Source organism: Stegostoma tigrinum, chromosome 6 (assembly GCF_030684315.1).
Source record: "Stegostoma tigrinum isolate sSteTig4 chromosome 6, sSteTig4.hap1, whole genome shotgun sequence".
NCBI classification, from domain to species: domain Eukaryota; kingdom Metazoa; phylum Chordata; class Chondrichthyes; order Orectolobiformes; family Stegostomatidae; genus Stegostoma; species Stegostoma tigrinum.
In genome coordinates, this window is record NC_081359.1 from 84040638 (window position 1) to 84056821 (window position 16184).

Below are 16184 nucleotides of genomic sequence, written 5' to 3' on the forward strand. Positions count from 1 at the left end.
TAGTGGAGAGTGGTTATGGTTTCTGAGCCCGTTTTGTCTGTTTGTTTGGGTTTGTTGCTGAGGAATCGGCGGACTGTGTTCATAGGGGTACCCATTCTTTTTGAATACGCTATATAGGTGATTTTCTTCTGCTCTGCGTAGTTCCTCTGTGCTGCAGTGTGTGGTGGCTTGTTGGAATAATGTTCTAATGCGGCTTCGTTTGTGGATGTTGGGATGGTTGCTCCTGTAGTTCAGTATTTGGTCCGTATGTGTTGTTTTCCTGTAGACACTGGTTTGAAGTTCCCCATTGGCTGTTCGCTCTACTGTGACATCTAGGAATGGCAGTTTGTTGTTGCTTTCCTCCTCTTTTGTGAATGTTATGCCAGTAAGGGTATTATTGATGGTCTTGAAGGTTTCCTCTAATTTGTTTTGTTTAGTGATGACAAAGGTGTCATCCACATAGCGGACCCAAAGTTTGGGTTGGATGATTGGCAGAGCTGTTTGTTCGAGTCTCTGCATTACTGCCTCTGCTAAGAACCCTGATATCAGAGAGCCCATGGGTTATCTAGGTTCTTAGCAGCGTATTCAAAAAGAATGGGTACCCTATGAACACAGTCCGCCGATTCCTCAGCAACAAACCCAAACAAACAGACAAAACGGGCCCAGAAACCATAACCACTCTCCCCTACATCAAAGACATTTCTGAAATGACTACCAGGCTACTCGGACCTCTTGGCATCAGGGTAGCCCACAAACCCACCAACACCCTGAAACAGCAGCTAATGAACTTAAAAGACCCTATACAGACAACAAACAAAACGTACGTCATCTACAAAATACCTTGCAAGAACTGTGACAAACACTACATTGGACAAACTGGCAGGAAGCTCGCCACCAGGATACATGAACATCAACGAGCCACAAAACGACATGACCCACTATCACCCATATCCTTACATACAGATGAGGAAGGACACCAGTTTGATTGGGACAACACATCCATCCTAGGACAAGCCAAACAGACACGCACAAGAATTCCTAGAAGCATGGTATTCCAACCAGAACTCCATCAACAAACATTTGGAGCCAATCTACCATCCCCTGAGAAAAAGAACAGGAAACGACATCGCCAACGCAGGAAATGACATCACCAACCCAAGGAAACCTAAACAGATAAATAGAAAGCGGGACATAACACCAGCGCTTCGTCAGAGGCTCACTGATGATGTTACCTAGAATGGTGACGAAACGTCTGAAAACTAACCTTCCAGCTCAGCGAGCAAACTCACATCCAGAACCTCAACCTGAGCTACAAATCTTCTGAAAACTCGCTAGCAAAATCAATGTCTGGCCTAACAAAATGCAGATGAAAATCATTCTGATCATATATGGTCATTTCCGTAATTCTCTCAGGCTCCAGTTTCTTTAACGATCACTGGAAATCAGATGCACATTTGGTGGCTGTAACAAGCTACAGTTTCTGTTGGATAACAAAGTGTGGAGCTGGATGAACGCAGCAGGCCATGCAGCATCTTAGGAACAAAGCTTTTGTGCTCTAAGATGCTGCTTGGCCTGCTGTGTTCATCCAGCTCCACACTTTGTTATCTCGGATTCTCCAGCGTCTGCAGTTCCCATTAACTCTGATACAGTTTCTGTTGGGTCGGTTTGTCTGGTTAGAAATGCAGCCCAGTTGTACTATGGGAAAATGTTAACATGTCTGAGGTCATTAAAACTTCACAATTGTCCTTTAAATGTTTAGCCCATTTTGTCGCATTGCTGAATTTACTTGATCTCTCCATCTCAGATGCTGTGCAATTATGTATTTCAATCTTTAAAAGGTGACAGAACTACACAGTGTATGATTGAGAATTTCACTCTGCCTTTTCTTCCTCTAATTTAAATAGTTCCTGCTTTGATTACAGACAATTTATTACAATTATCTAGGGTAGAACCATTTAAAAGGAATATGATGGTGCTTTATTGTAACTTTGTAGAGAGCATTGGGAACGGTAATATTTTAGTCAATTTAACAGGGCCTGTAAATACACTAATTATCCTTGGGTTCAAAAGATTTTTTATAATAAATATTGATTATAAAAAGTAGTTTTGGTGGTAGGTGAATGGTGAAATAACAAGAGAACATATTGACAAACAACAAATCAGTATTTTGCATATCTGATTCGGAGATTGTATTTGAAATCATCAATTCTGTAATAACTTTATACGGAGAAGCAGAAGTTTGTTTGTTTGTCTAAGATGGTGACCATTGCTGACCTAGCTGCAATTGCTGCTGCACGGATTGCCCCACAGCACTATGTTTGAAGTTGTGGTGACTTCACAAATGTCGTCTTCTGAACCTTTTCTATGCACAGTATTATAATCTAGTCATGCTTGTTTCCCCTTTAGATGTTGCCATATAGTGGAGCTAAGTAATAAATTTGATGTGCTTTATAAGGCAAGGAAAATTTCCTTATATGTATGCATTGTAATGGTTTTGTCATATGTTTACTAGTGCTTCTGCATAGTCCCTCGTGTGTGACCTCGGCAGTGAAGAAGAAAGCTGTTCAGGTTCTTTTTCTGGCTGATACAATATTTTGTGTATGGTGTTTTCTGAGTTTTGAAGGCTCTGAGCACCGCACATCTCCACATGTACTTTTGCAGAGATTTGGCTTTGGAAAGGCAAGATTTCAGATACTGGCTCAGATGGGGGGACAACGGCAATGGATTATAAGTACAAATGCTTTGATTAGAGTTCCTAGTTCTATGCTCGTCATTTGCTCATCAGTCTCTTTCCATCCCAGCACTATGTCCTGCCACTTAGTTGTAAATCAGCTTAGTGAAAATCAGTGATGCATTGTAAAGCCACAGATCTGTCTTCCTATTTAAAGTTGGCACCCAGTGTATGCACTGTGTAAGCAATTACACAGACTCATTTAAGAGGCATGCTTGAAACTCATGGTAGAAACTATTTTGTCTGTGGTAGACATACCTCAATTTGCCACGTCACAATCTATGAGGCATAAAGATAATAAAATGTGAGGCTCGATGAACACAGCAGGCCCAGCAGCATCTGAGGAGCACAAAAGCTGACGTTTCGGGCCTCGACCCTTCAGATGAAGGGTCTAGGCCCGAAACATCAGCTTTTGTGCTCCTCAGATGCTGCTGGGCCTGCCGTGTTCATCCAGCCTCACATTTTATTATCTTGGATTCCCCAGCATCTACAGTTCCCATTATCACTTATCTATGAGGCATAATGTTAGTTTCCTCCATTTACTTAACTGTTGTGGTAACTGTGCATGGTATGTTTCTAAATACTGGTTTGAGTGATGCACCTCTAGCTTTCATCATCTTCTCAGTGATAGCTCCTGTGGTTCACATTCAGCTGAGTAGACCTTGGAGAGAATTGCATTTCATGAAGGGAGACTTTTCACAGTCGTCCCTGCAAACACTGTCGACTAATGCTCAGTAATAAATTGCCAGATGAATACCAAACTATCTAACGGGACAGACCATGGTGTGAATATTTCCATGGACTGAGATAACCTCAGAAAGAACAAGGTGTCCTGAGGAATTGTCTTCAAGAGTGACCTGTGAAGTATACTGTCTTCATGAAGGCTCCAGAAGATTAAAAATAAGTGAATTTGTTCTTGAAAATCAAGTGTTGGCAATTTCTATACTTGATTTGTGTCTTGTTTAGTCATTGATGAATAAAGCATATGTATATGAGAAATACTTGTAATTCTGTCACTAGCTGCCTGCTAGTTCCCTGTTCAATCTTTGATTGAGAGGAATGCAAGTTTGTTACTTAACTCACTCAAATTCTCTTCTGCATCTATAATCTGAACTGTTTATGGTACCTCCAGTCGTGTCATTCTCCTTGCACTTTGTGCTGTCCTCCGGCCTCTGCTGTTTGTAGTTTTTAAAAATGACTTGGATGAGGAGGCTGAGGGGTGGGTTAGTATGTTTGCTGATGACACAAAGGTTGGAGGTGCCGTTGATAATATCGAGGGCTGTTGCAGGCTTCAGCGAGACATTGACAGAATGCAGAGCTGAGCTGAGAAATGGCAGATGGAGTTCAACCTGGATAAATGCGAAGTGATGCATTTTAGAAGGTTGAACTTAAATGCTGAATACAGGATTAAAGGCAGGACTCTTGGTAGTGTGGAGGAACAGCGGGATCTTGGTGTTCAAGTGCATAGCTCCCTCAAAGTTGCCACCCAGGTGGATAAGGTTGTTAAGAAAGCATATGGTGTTTTAGCTTTCATTAACAGGGGGGATCGAGTTTAAGAACCACGAGGTTATGCTGCAGCTCTACAAAACCCTGGTGAGACCACACTTGGAATATTGTGTCCAGTTCTGGTCGCCCTATTATCGGAAGGATGTGGAGGCTTTGGAGAGGGTGCAAAGGAGGTTTACCAGGATGCTGCCTGGACTGGAGGGCTTGTCTTACGAGGAGAAGTTGACTGAGCTCGGACTTTTCTCTCTGGAGAGAAGAAGGAAGAGAGGTGACCCGATCGAGGTGTACAAGGTAATGAGAGGCATGGATAGAGTCGATAGCCAGAGACTTTTCCCCAGGGCAGGATTGACTGCTACGAGGGGTCATAGTTTTAAGGTGTTAGGAGGAAGGTATAGCGGAGACGTCAGAGGGAGGTTCTTCACCCAGAGAGTTGTGAGCGCATGGAATAGTTTACCAGTGGTAGTCGTGGAAGCGGAGTCGTTAGTGACATTTAAACGACTGCTGGACGTGCACATGGACAGCAGTGAATTGAGGGGAATGTAGGTTAGGTTATTTTAGTTTTGGATTAGGATTATTCCGCGGCACAACATCGTGGGCTGAAGGGCCTGTACTGTGCTGTACTTTTCTATATTCTATGTTCTTAAATAGACTTATGAGCTACTGTAGGTGAATTGATAATGTACTTAGAAAGTGAAAGCTGGATGCTGTTGAAATTTGAGTAGTTAAGAGGATCAATGCTTTGAAGTTCACTGGGAAATATAGAGTGTCAGTGTAGTTGGTTATTAAATCATAGAATGTATTTGAATTAGCCAATGCAATTTTTGTGATCTCGTTAAAGTATTACATTGTTTTGTGCATTGCATCTGAGGCAAGGGTACAGTACTTGTGTTTATCTCAACCATCTGCCACCATGTGTTTGTAAGAACTGCAAATTTCTCCCCACCATTGCAGGGAAGAGCTATGTCCTTCTGCCTGATTGCACCTTGTGTACTTCAAGGATTGTATCATTGTGTACTGTCTTAGCAGAATGTATATGCATTGTAAACCTTGTAATCGGTTCCACAGAACCTTCAGATCCAGTCATCATCAGCTCTGAAGAAGGGTCACTGGATCCAAAATGTTAACACTGCTTTCTCATTACAGATGCTGCCAGACCCGCTGAGCTTTTCCAGCTATTTCTGCTTTTGTTTTTATTTCTGATTTTCAGAATCCTCAGTGAAATGTGGTTTTAAATAAAAGCATTTATTAGTGACTCCCAAGATTGCTTATTATGTTGCCTTTTCGCCATTCTTAATCACATCCAAACTCTTCCTGGTATTCAAAACAATTCCCTCTCTATTCTCCAAAACCCCTTTTGAGATTTCCAATTATTTTATACAGTTTGAGGAACAATATCAGATGTGAAATCCATACCTTGTTTCATATTTGATTGGCAAATTCTAAATGCATAACCTCCGGCTTCTGGTTAACAGCACATTCAATGAATGCCATCATGTCTTAAATACGATTGCCTGTTGTTTAACAATATACATGTTTTCAACCACTTGTTAACTGTACCATTCTAGTGCAAATTACCTCCAAATCCTATTTCAGAAATTTATAATTGTTCTTTAAAACTTTACATGTAATATATTTGTGCCTCATTTTCATGGTTTTATTTGTTTAATAATCTGCAAGGGTATGGGGATAAAGCAGGAGAATTGGTGTCATGTAATGACACTCAATGACTTAGTGCAGGCATGATGGCCTGAATGGCCTCCTTCAGTCTTGTAACTCTTTCGTGATTTGTAGTAGTTACTTCTAAAAATGTTGTTGAAACTAAGCATGAAGAAATAAATTCTAAGACATTTGAAAATTTATTCTACATTTATGTTGAAAATTCAGTTACTATGTAAGTTCATGAATGGGGAGTACCACGTAATGTATGGTGCATTAGTTTGAGTTTCTTATACTATCATAGCTGTTGGTGAGAAGGTAGAAATGCTGCAGCGACATGAAAGATGGCTTTCATATGCTACACTTTAGTTAATATACTTAAAATGAAATTGGGCAAGACATTTTTTAAAAATAATTAGTTTTACAGTTCCTTATATATAGAACAAACTGAGTGAGCATCGCGTTAGCGCAGTTTGGTCACCATTTCCTTAGAAAACAAGATGTGGAGCTGTATGAACACAGCAGGCCAAGCACAATCAGAGGAGCAGGAAAGCTGACCTTTCAGGAACCAGTTCCTTAGACTTAGCATTTGCAATCTGAGACACAGATTCGAGGCACAGAATGTCACCACCTTAGTGACGATTGATCTCATCAAACCACTCATTGTAGTTTGTCCATGACCTAAATCACATTGGTCATTGTTGCCCTATCTTCAGGGTTGATCTGAACCAGGACAAAGCAGCTGGCAGTCTTTTCATGCGTCAGATACCCAAGCCTGGCTTTGCCTATGACGATGCAGCAGGGAACCCCCATCCTGTGGCAGAGAGCTGGCAGGAACAGAACCAGCTCAATGTGATCATGTGCAACTGAACTTTCTTACTGTCTACCAGAGTGGTAGCATGCTTGCACCTACTTGGGAACTACTGGTCTCTTTGTTGGAGTGCCTGCCCTCCCAGCTGCCTTATGCTGGCCTAAGACTAACAGCCGCTGCTTTCTCTCTAACTTTCTCTCAGGTCTGTATTTATGGGCTAGTTTGAAGATCTGGGTGGCCGTTTGCCTGTCCAGGGCCTGAGTGACTGGCTAATTGCTGGAGGCACCTTCAGACTCTTGTACAGAATGGCCCTTTGATCCTGAAGTTGCATGTATGGAGGTCATTTCAACAATCTCATCATGTCCCTCTTGGGTTAGATATCCTGATAAATCTCAAACATTTTGGGTCTCTTCTTGAACAGAGGGTTCACAACCTTCATCATCTCATGTTTCCTTATTATGGAAGTAGACAGAGCCACCTTCCTACCCTTGGATTTCTTTCCTGTCAGTTAGTTTAAATCTAATTGTTGGCAATATTGTAGTATCTAGTAACTTCTGTACAAGACGTTTTAGGACTAAAACTGAAATTGCAGAGAACTTTTATTTATTCTAATATATTCTAATCATTCAAGTTTAGCTTCAATGAGGTGAGCTCAAATTCTGGCAACTGGTCAGAAAGTTTCAAGTTCATTTTATAATAGGCACTTTGGGCAGAATGTTTTCAGGGTCTGAGTAAAATGGACTGTGGTGTGATTTATGGCAAAATCCCGTGAGAAATCAACTGAGGGCTGTTTTACATTAAGAGCAAAATCAAAGTTGCTGGAAAAGCTCAGCAGGTCTGGCAGCATCTGTGAAGGCAAAAGCAGAGTTAATGTTTCAGGTCCAGTGATCCTTCCTAAGAACAGGTCAAAGGACCCAAAAAGTTAACTCTGTTTCTTCCTTCGCAGATGCTGCCAGACCTGCTGAGCTTTTCCAGAAACTTTGGTTTTATTTCTGATTTACAGCATCCGCAGTTCTTTCAATTTTTCCATTAAAAGCATTTCACTCCATTGTTAATATTTTTGGCCAGTGGTGAGGTGAGCTTCTCGCTAGGCAACATTGAGTTGTCAATTAAGGAGGATAATTACTTGTTTTAAGTGCCCTTTTAAGAGCCCAGCACTTGTCATTAATGTTTATCTTCCTATTTCATCAAACATGCCAAAGAAGCTAGACATCATGAATTATTGACATGGAAATCAGGCCTGGTGACTTCAGCTTCCAGCTTGTATGGAAGGACCTCCACATTGTTTACTTCCAAACTGACCAAGCTGTTTCAGAGCACAATCCACGGATACAAACCACACACACACACACACACACACACACACACACACACACACACACACACACACACACACACACACACACACCTCATCCATGAACATTGGCATCTGGCATTTCGCGACCCCTCATGGCCATGGCAGGCTGCTCAGGAAGCAAAGATGTACTTTACAAAGCATACTAACAACTAGCATTGAAAGGATATCGCATGGACACTTTGCATGTATGAACAGCAACTCAGCTCACAGATTAGATCAGACTGCATCTCACATTGCTCGCTTGCGTTTGTAGGGTTCAGTCACTTAGTATGTTCAGTCGCCCATATGTTTGTAATATCCATGCCTTTCCTCGCAATCCTAGCCATACCAATTAGCACAGAAAATGACCAAAATTTTAATGCGAGGAGAAAGGAAACTAATCAAATACACCATCTTGATGGACTGAAGTAGTTATTTATAGAAAGCAGTATTATGAAAATAAATGTGTAACTACTGAGCATGAAAATTTTACATGGAATAAGGTGGATAAAGATATGCAGTAAACCAGGCATTCTTGGCAGTTTGTGGTTATCAACGCTTAACAGCAAATTAGGTTTTCAAGTAAACCTCGCAGTGATTGATTGAAGATGTGAATAATAAATTTAGCCTGCTTTGTATAAACCTTGGCCACCATATTTTTGTCATTGTATACAATTGGTAAGTAGGAAGTGAAAGTCAAGGGAGCTAATTATTTCTACAGATTGCCTTATTGATGAATAGTCTGTCATTCTGAGTTATAGCCTGAAGATTTATTGTGGCTTGAGTTCAGTGTTTGGGTCATTATGGATATTCAGAAATAATTATCAAAGATGAAAGGAGAAGCAGACATGATAAAGTGTGTGATATTTCAGTTCTGTATCATAATCAAACATTCAGCACATAGAATGTGATTTTTCAGAAATTAGAGCTAATATTTTGTTCCAATATAGGAATAGTAAGGGCAGTATTTTTCCTGACAACCTTTAATACATGTCTTAATAATAAAAACAATCAGTTTGGCAAATACATTAGAAATTTAAATCCTTCAAATCATTACATTTGTAGAACGCAGTAATAATTTTAGTGTGGAGCTTTTAGTTTCTTTTTGTTTTAAAGTTTATTTTCAAGTTGTCTTCTCAACGAGTGCTTCACTTGTGTGTGCGTGTATGTGCGCGTGTGTGTGTGTGTGCACAGCAGAAAGCATTTTCTGCTTGTGAATAGAGTGGTGTGTTTCATTTATACATTTATGCTAACAATCAGGACTGAAATAACTAAACTCATTATAACAAAGTATGAAGCTGGTTGAACACAGCAGGCCAAGCAGCATCTCAGGCGCTGCTGCTTGGCCTGCTGTGTTCATCCAGCTTCACACTTTGTTATCTTGGATTCTGCAGCATCTGCAGTTCCCATTATCACTCACAACTAAACTCATTTGTTTCCTGTTTATCATGTGATGGTGAGGTAGTTTTAATGCCTTGCCTAACTAGAGAGAATCTTTATTTGTGGATTTCAGCACCTTAAAGACTAAAATTCATGCTTTCAATTCTGACTCCACTAAGCAATAGCAACAGGAGTTTTCATTTAAACTGCTTTGTACTTGAAAGAAAGAATGCAAAATTTCAAGTTAAGAATGGCAAATAGATAAATACAAAAGTTTGAAGAAATAGGTAAGAGAAAAAGTCTACGCAGAGAATTTTGAAAATGGGATTGGAGGTAGAAAAGTTAAGCTACAGAGGACATGAGTACAACAGATGAATAATTGGTTATCTGTGATGGAGCAGGGAAAACAGAACTTAAAGAATAACCAGTTGTTAAAGGAGTGGTGGATGCAAGGGGGACAAGGCCATGAATGGATTTTAAATAACAGAATGATCCAGGGGTGTTGAGATGTATTCATTGAGAGATAGATGTCGCAGTGATAGTTCAAGTTTGAATACTCAATGAAGAAGTGTGAGAATGAACTGGACGAGGGTTTTGGTTTATCCAAGTTAGGCAGTTGAGAAGTATAGCAAATGTCATTGGACCAATGGAGGAATCAGAAATTAATACAGCAGAGTTAATAAAAGTTTATGTTACCAAAAGGGTGTAGCAATTTAGAGGAGATAAAAAAAATGCACCTTTGAAATAAACTCAGACCAAGAGGTGATAACAAAGTGTGGAGCTGGATGAACACAGCAAGTCAAGCAGCATCTTAGGAGCACAAAAGCTGACGTTTCGGGCCTAGACCCTTCATCAAAGAGGAGGATGGGGAGAGGGAATTGGAATAAATAGGGAGAGAGGGGGAGGCGGACCGAAGTTGGAGAGAAAAGAAGATAGGCAGAGAGGAGGTAGGGAGGAGGTAGGTCAGTCCAGGGAAGACGGACAGGTCAAGGAAGCGGGATGAGGTGGTAGGTAGGAAATGGAGGTGCAGCTTGAGGTGGGAGGAAGGGATGGGTGAGAGGAAGAACAGGTTAGGGAAGCGGAGACAGGCTGGGCTGGTTTTGGGATGCACCAGGGGAGGGGACGAGCTGGGCTGGTTTTGTGATGCGGTGGGAGGAGGGGAAGAATTGGGCTGGTTTTGGGATGCAGTCGGGGAAGGGGAGATTTTGAAGCTTGTGAAGTCCACATTGATACTTGGTTTGCAACAAACAATTGCACCTCCCAGTCGCAAACTATTTGAACTCCCCCTCCCATTCCTCAGATGACATGTCCATCATGGGCCTCCTGCAGTGCCACAATGATGCCACCCGAAGGTTGCAAGAACAGCAACTCATATTCCGCTTGGGAACCCTGCAGCCCAATGGTATCAATGTGGACTTCACAAGCTTCAAATCTCTCCTTCCCCCACTGCATCCCAAAACCAGCCCAGTTCTTCCCCTCCCCCCAGTGCATCCCAAAACCAACCCAGCCTGTCTCCGCTTCCCTAACCTATTCTTCCTCTCACCCATCCCTTCCTCCCACCTCAAGCCGCACCTCCATTTCATACCTACCACCTTATCCCACCTCCTTGACCTGTCCGTCTTCCCTGGACTGACCTATCTCCTCCCTACCTCCTCACCGATACTCTTCTCTCTACCTATCTTCCTTTCTCTCCAACTTCGGTCCGCCTCCCCCTCTCTCCCTATTTATTCCAGTTCCCTCTCCCCATCCCCCTCTCTGATGAAGGGTCTAGGCCCGAAACATCAGCTTTTGTGCTCCTGAGATGCTGCTTGGCCTGCTGTGTTCATCCAGCTTCACACTTTGTTATCTTGGATTCTCCAGCATCTGCAGTTCCCATTATCACTGTATCTAGGAGATATGTGAATGCCTTGTCAAAATTGAAAGGAAATTTACATAAACACCAACTAGCCACCAAGAGACATGAGCAATTCTCACTTGTCTCACTGCACACGGACAACAAGGGAGACAAATTCGACTGGGACAACACATCCATAATTGCATAAGCCAAATAGGGACACACCAGGGAATTCCTGGAAGCCTGGTATTCTAACCAGAACTCCATCAACAAGCACATTGAACTAGACCCTGTGTATAAACCACTAAGAAGCAAAACTAGGATTAATACCAAACCCACCCCCCCCCCCCAGCAAACTGAGGCATATAAATAACAAGCAGGACAGAACACCAACACTACACTGCACTGACAATGCTCCCAAGCAGGATGACAAAATGCTTCCAACCAAACCAGATGCTCAGCAAGCATGTCTACAACCTGAAAGGAAAGTGACTGAGAGAAACAAGAGAAGGAAAGGAACAAAAAAAAACACAAATAATGATTCAAAACTGTTGAACTCAAAATGAAAGCAGACGTTTGTAAAGAACACAAATGTTTGGGGCAGCACGGTGGCTCAGTGGTTAGCACTGCAGCCTCACAGCGCCAGGGACCCAGGTTCAATTCCAACCTCGGGCGACTGTCTGTAGAGTTTGCACGTTCTCCCCGTGTCTGCGTGGGTTTCCTCCCACAGTCCAAAGATGTGCAGGCTAGGTGGATCGGCCATGCTAAATCGCCCATAGTGTTCAAGGGTGTGTGCGTTATTGGGGGATGGGTCTGGGTGGAATGCTCCAAGGGGCGGTGTGGACTTGTTGGGCCAAAGGGTCTGTTCCCACACTGTAGGGAATCTAATCTAAACACAGGCAAAAGATGTCCCTCAAGCTTGCGTTGATTTTCATTGGAGCATTATCATAGATCAAGGATGGAAAAGTCTGAACGGGAGCAAAGCTAAAGAATTAAAATGACAGGGTCCCGGAAACTCGGGGTATGTTTGTGGACTGTAGTCACCTCAGTCTGAAGTTTGCCTCCTGTGTAAGAGTCATTTGTAACATACACAGAATGGGACATTTTTCACTGGTGCATAGGAGGTTGAGGGGTGACTTTATAGAGGTTTATAAAATCATGAGGGATATAGATAATGTGAATAGCACAGATCTTTTCCTTAGGGTGTGAGTTCAAAACTAGATGGCGTATTTTTAAAGTGAGAGGAGAAAAATTTAAAAGGGACCTGGGGGGCAACTTTTGTCACACAGAGAATGGTTTGTATGTGGAGAAGTGGTAGATGCAGGTACAGTTACACCATTTCAAAGACTTTTGGATAGGTACATGGATAGGAAAAGTTTAGAGGGATATGGGCCAAATGCAGGCAAAGTGGGACTTGTTTATTTTGGGAAACTTGCTTGGCATGGATGAGTTAGACTGAAGGTCTGTTTCAATTGCAATGAGTATTTGGGACCTTGAGCAGTGAGAAGGGAGAAAATAATAGGGAATGTTTGCATGGAAAGGCATCGTAAAGGAAGAGAATAAGATGACTGAGGAGTGGACAACAGTCATGCAGAAACTACAGTCACTGTGAAATATTGAAAAGGCAGGATACTGATGTTATATTCAAAAGGGAAGATTACAATTAATGTGGTAGTTGGGAAGAATGCATGGGTGAGGATAGATGATTTGACGTGTGATGGTAAGTGATCTTGAAGTTGGGAACTGAAGGGATGAATTTGGTCATGGAAGTCAGTGGGACAGATGGAGATAAAAGGAGCAAGTATGAGGTATTGTGTGAAAAATGAATGTATTAGTACAGAAATATTAGAATGCGATAATTGAGTTTCAATTGAATTCAGGAGAAGGGACACTTATGAAAGATAGGCAATGGCTGTTATGTAAATGGTCATAATTTGTGGCATAAACAAGTGAAAGAAACAAATAATTTATTTGGGAATGCAGAGTTGTAAATCTCACTGTTCTTCATTTGCACAATATTGGAAATTAAAGTATTTTGTGGTGCACTTGGTATGTACAACTGACGTCAGCCATTGAAGTGTTTAGCTAAAGAATCATGTGGTTTTATTTGTGAAGGAACTATGCATTCCAAGGCTTTGGAAAGTGTTGGCAATGCATTTTTAAAAATCTGCTAGTATCCAATGTCTCCATTCAATGAAAGACAAAGCAGTTCGTAAGATTGACTCCTCAACACGGAAGGTCATTACGAATCATAATTCCAAATTTCTTACCAAGAACTTTAATATAGTGATCGCTAGTATCTGAAGCACTGCTTAAGCTTTTTGTTTGCAATATTGAGAGCACCAAATTTAAAGCAGATTGGGCCTTTGATGAATCTTGCTCAAAGCTGGTTTTTGGGCTTGGTACACTAGGCTCTTCACTCTCAAATTTCCTTCACTCAACAACTTTGATGTTGAGTTGATTCTAGGCTAATGAAGAACATTGAGACATGTTACAGAAAAGTGTGGAGTAGCATTCACAGCACAAGTGTCAGATAATGACCGGTTTCAACTAGCAAGAAACTATCTACCTCCCTTGGCATCTTCAAATAATCCACCATACATATTCTGAGATGTGACTGTTGATCAAAAAATTGACTGGACCAACCACAAAAATGTGACTTTATGAGCAGGTCAGAGCCTCTCTGCTCCCCAAAATCTATATACCACTGCATTCTAATTCAACCTTTTAAAAATGTATTAATACATTTAAAAATATTTTAAATATTTATATATATTTAAAAAAATAAATATTTGAAATATTTATGTATTTTTAAACTATATTTATACATAAGCAATGCACTTTTCATCACACTAGATCTATTCAGTCCCAACAGACTGCAAAAAATTCAACTCTACCCAAGAGAGTTTAATTTGCTTGATGCCAGCCTATTTCCAACATAAGCATTCAGTCCCTCTACCACAAGTGTACCATGGTTGCAGTGTTTGCCATCTACAAGGTACACTGTAGTAATTTGTCAAAATGTTTTCAACACTACTACTAAAACTGTAAGCTCAAACAGATTGAAAAAAAACAAGTGCATGCCAACATCTGAAAATTCCTTGAATTTCATCATCCTACACTGAAACATATCACAATTTTTTGATGTTGGCTGTGAGAGAATCCAGGAAATGCCTTTAAAACAGAACATTATGGTGCCTTCACCATATGGTCTGCAATGGTTCTAGAAGGTGCTACTCACCATCTTTTCAAGGGCGGTTAGTGGCATGCAATAAATTTTGGCTTGGTCAGTGCTATCCACATCCCTTGAATGAATAAACTTTTAAAAGATTGCAGAAATTTTTCTTTGAATACAGGTTAAGTGATACTTATCTAATTGGGGTGCTTTTGTGGTACAGTTGAAGTATAGCAATCAGAAGACCTGGGTTCAAGTCCCTCCAACATCCATATGTGCGTAATCGCATCTTGAACAGATTGATTAGGTATGTCTATCTGCAAGAGTAGAGACACAGTGAAGGAATACATCTACATCCAAAGACATCATCTTTTATACCTAAAGCATTACCGACTGTTTTGAATTCCTTTATATTGGATGTTAACAGTAAACATCAATAATATGTGAAATGTAGACTATAGTGGTCGAAACAACAGCATACAGGTAATTGTGACAACAGATTCATGCATGTCAACATTTACTAAATATGCTTTTTGCACATCATTTTCCTCCGTAAAAGTCCTTCAAAATGCTGGGAGTAAAGAAACGCATTCATCCAAATTGTGAAATATGCAGTGGACTTTATTGAAATCAGGTGGAGACATTTTATGGACTGAATTGCAGAGATCTTTCATTTGGCTTTCTTGGAGAGTTCTATTCATTCAACAAGCATTTGAAACATGTATGCAGCCTGATCAATCACTTGCTGTTCATTAACCTATAGAATGTAAAGACTTATTAATTTTTTTTAACTTCTTGTGAGTAATTTACACTTGAATATGTGAATTAGCTCTCTGGCTATCATTCTTGATATTATTGGTATTGTGTGCTATTTGAAATTTGGTTGTGTCAGTTTCGCTGTATTTAGGCCAAGTATGAAATTTGAAAAAAAGAGGATGAAATGAAGAAGGAGAGACTGGTAAGACTGAAACAGAAGAGGACAAAAATAGCCTTTAAGCACACCCATGTGTGCTGAATACACATTTTATAGGCAAAACCAAATTTAATTTGGAACGTCAGAGAAAAGTTGCCCTTACATACTTGGTTTTGCTGTGAAAGCAGTGATACTCTTGTCCCATTTCCTGGAATTCCTCCAAAAGCTAACCTTCCTTTCTGGTTTTCCCAGTACCTGTCTTACTTAAAAATTTTAATTTTATGTAGACTCATTGAAATCATCATGCTAATAATACTAGTCAAAGCGGAATTAATTGATTTATCAAACTGTTTAGTCATTGTTTTATTATTCACCTTCAACAAATACATTCATAATGTTCTCTATGGGTAGTCAGCAGCAGAATGGAACGCGTATGCATTTTTTAATTTTAATTTTATGTAGACTCATTGAAATCACCATGCTAATAATACTAGTCAATGCAGAATTAATTGATTTATCAAACTGTTTAGTCATTGTTTTATTATTCACCTTCAACAAATACATTCATAATGTTCTCTATGGGTAGTCAGCAGCAGAATGGAACGCGTATGCATTTTTTTAAAACATAAGTTGAGTACCAAGTCCAGGACATCATTCATATCAGGCAAAGCAGCATCTTAGGAACACAAAAGCTGACATTTCGGGCCTAGACCCTTCATCAGAAAAGGGAGGTGGGGAGAGGGTTCTGAGATAAATAGGGAGACGGGGGAGGCGGATCAAAGGTGGATACAAGAGAGTTGCAGTGGGAGAGAGATCCCCTGTGAAATGTTAGCTTTTGTGCTCCTAAGATGCTGCTTGGCCTG

At 40.7% G+C, this 16184-nt stretch overlaps 1 protein-coding gene and 1 pseudogene across 3 annotated transcripts in view; one reads left to right on the forward strand and one right to left on the reverse strand.

Annotated features, from left to right (window-relative positions):
- Window positions 1-13836, reverse strand: part of LOC125453059 (large ribosomal subunit protein eL8-like) — a 57054-nt pseudogene extending 43218 nt beyond the window's left edge.
- nbeaa (neurobeachin a) overlaps window positions 1-16184 on the forward strand; it is an 828675-nt gene that overhangs the window by 475849 nt on the left and 336642 nt on the right. The window lies entirely within an intron of this gene.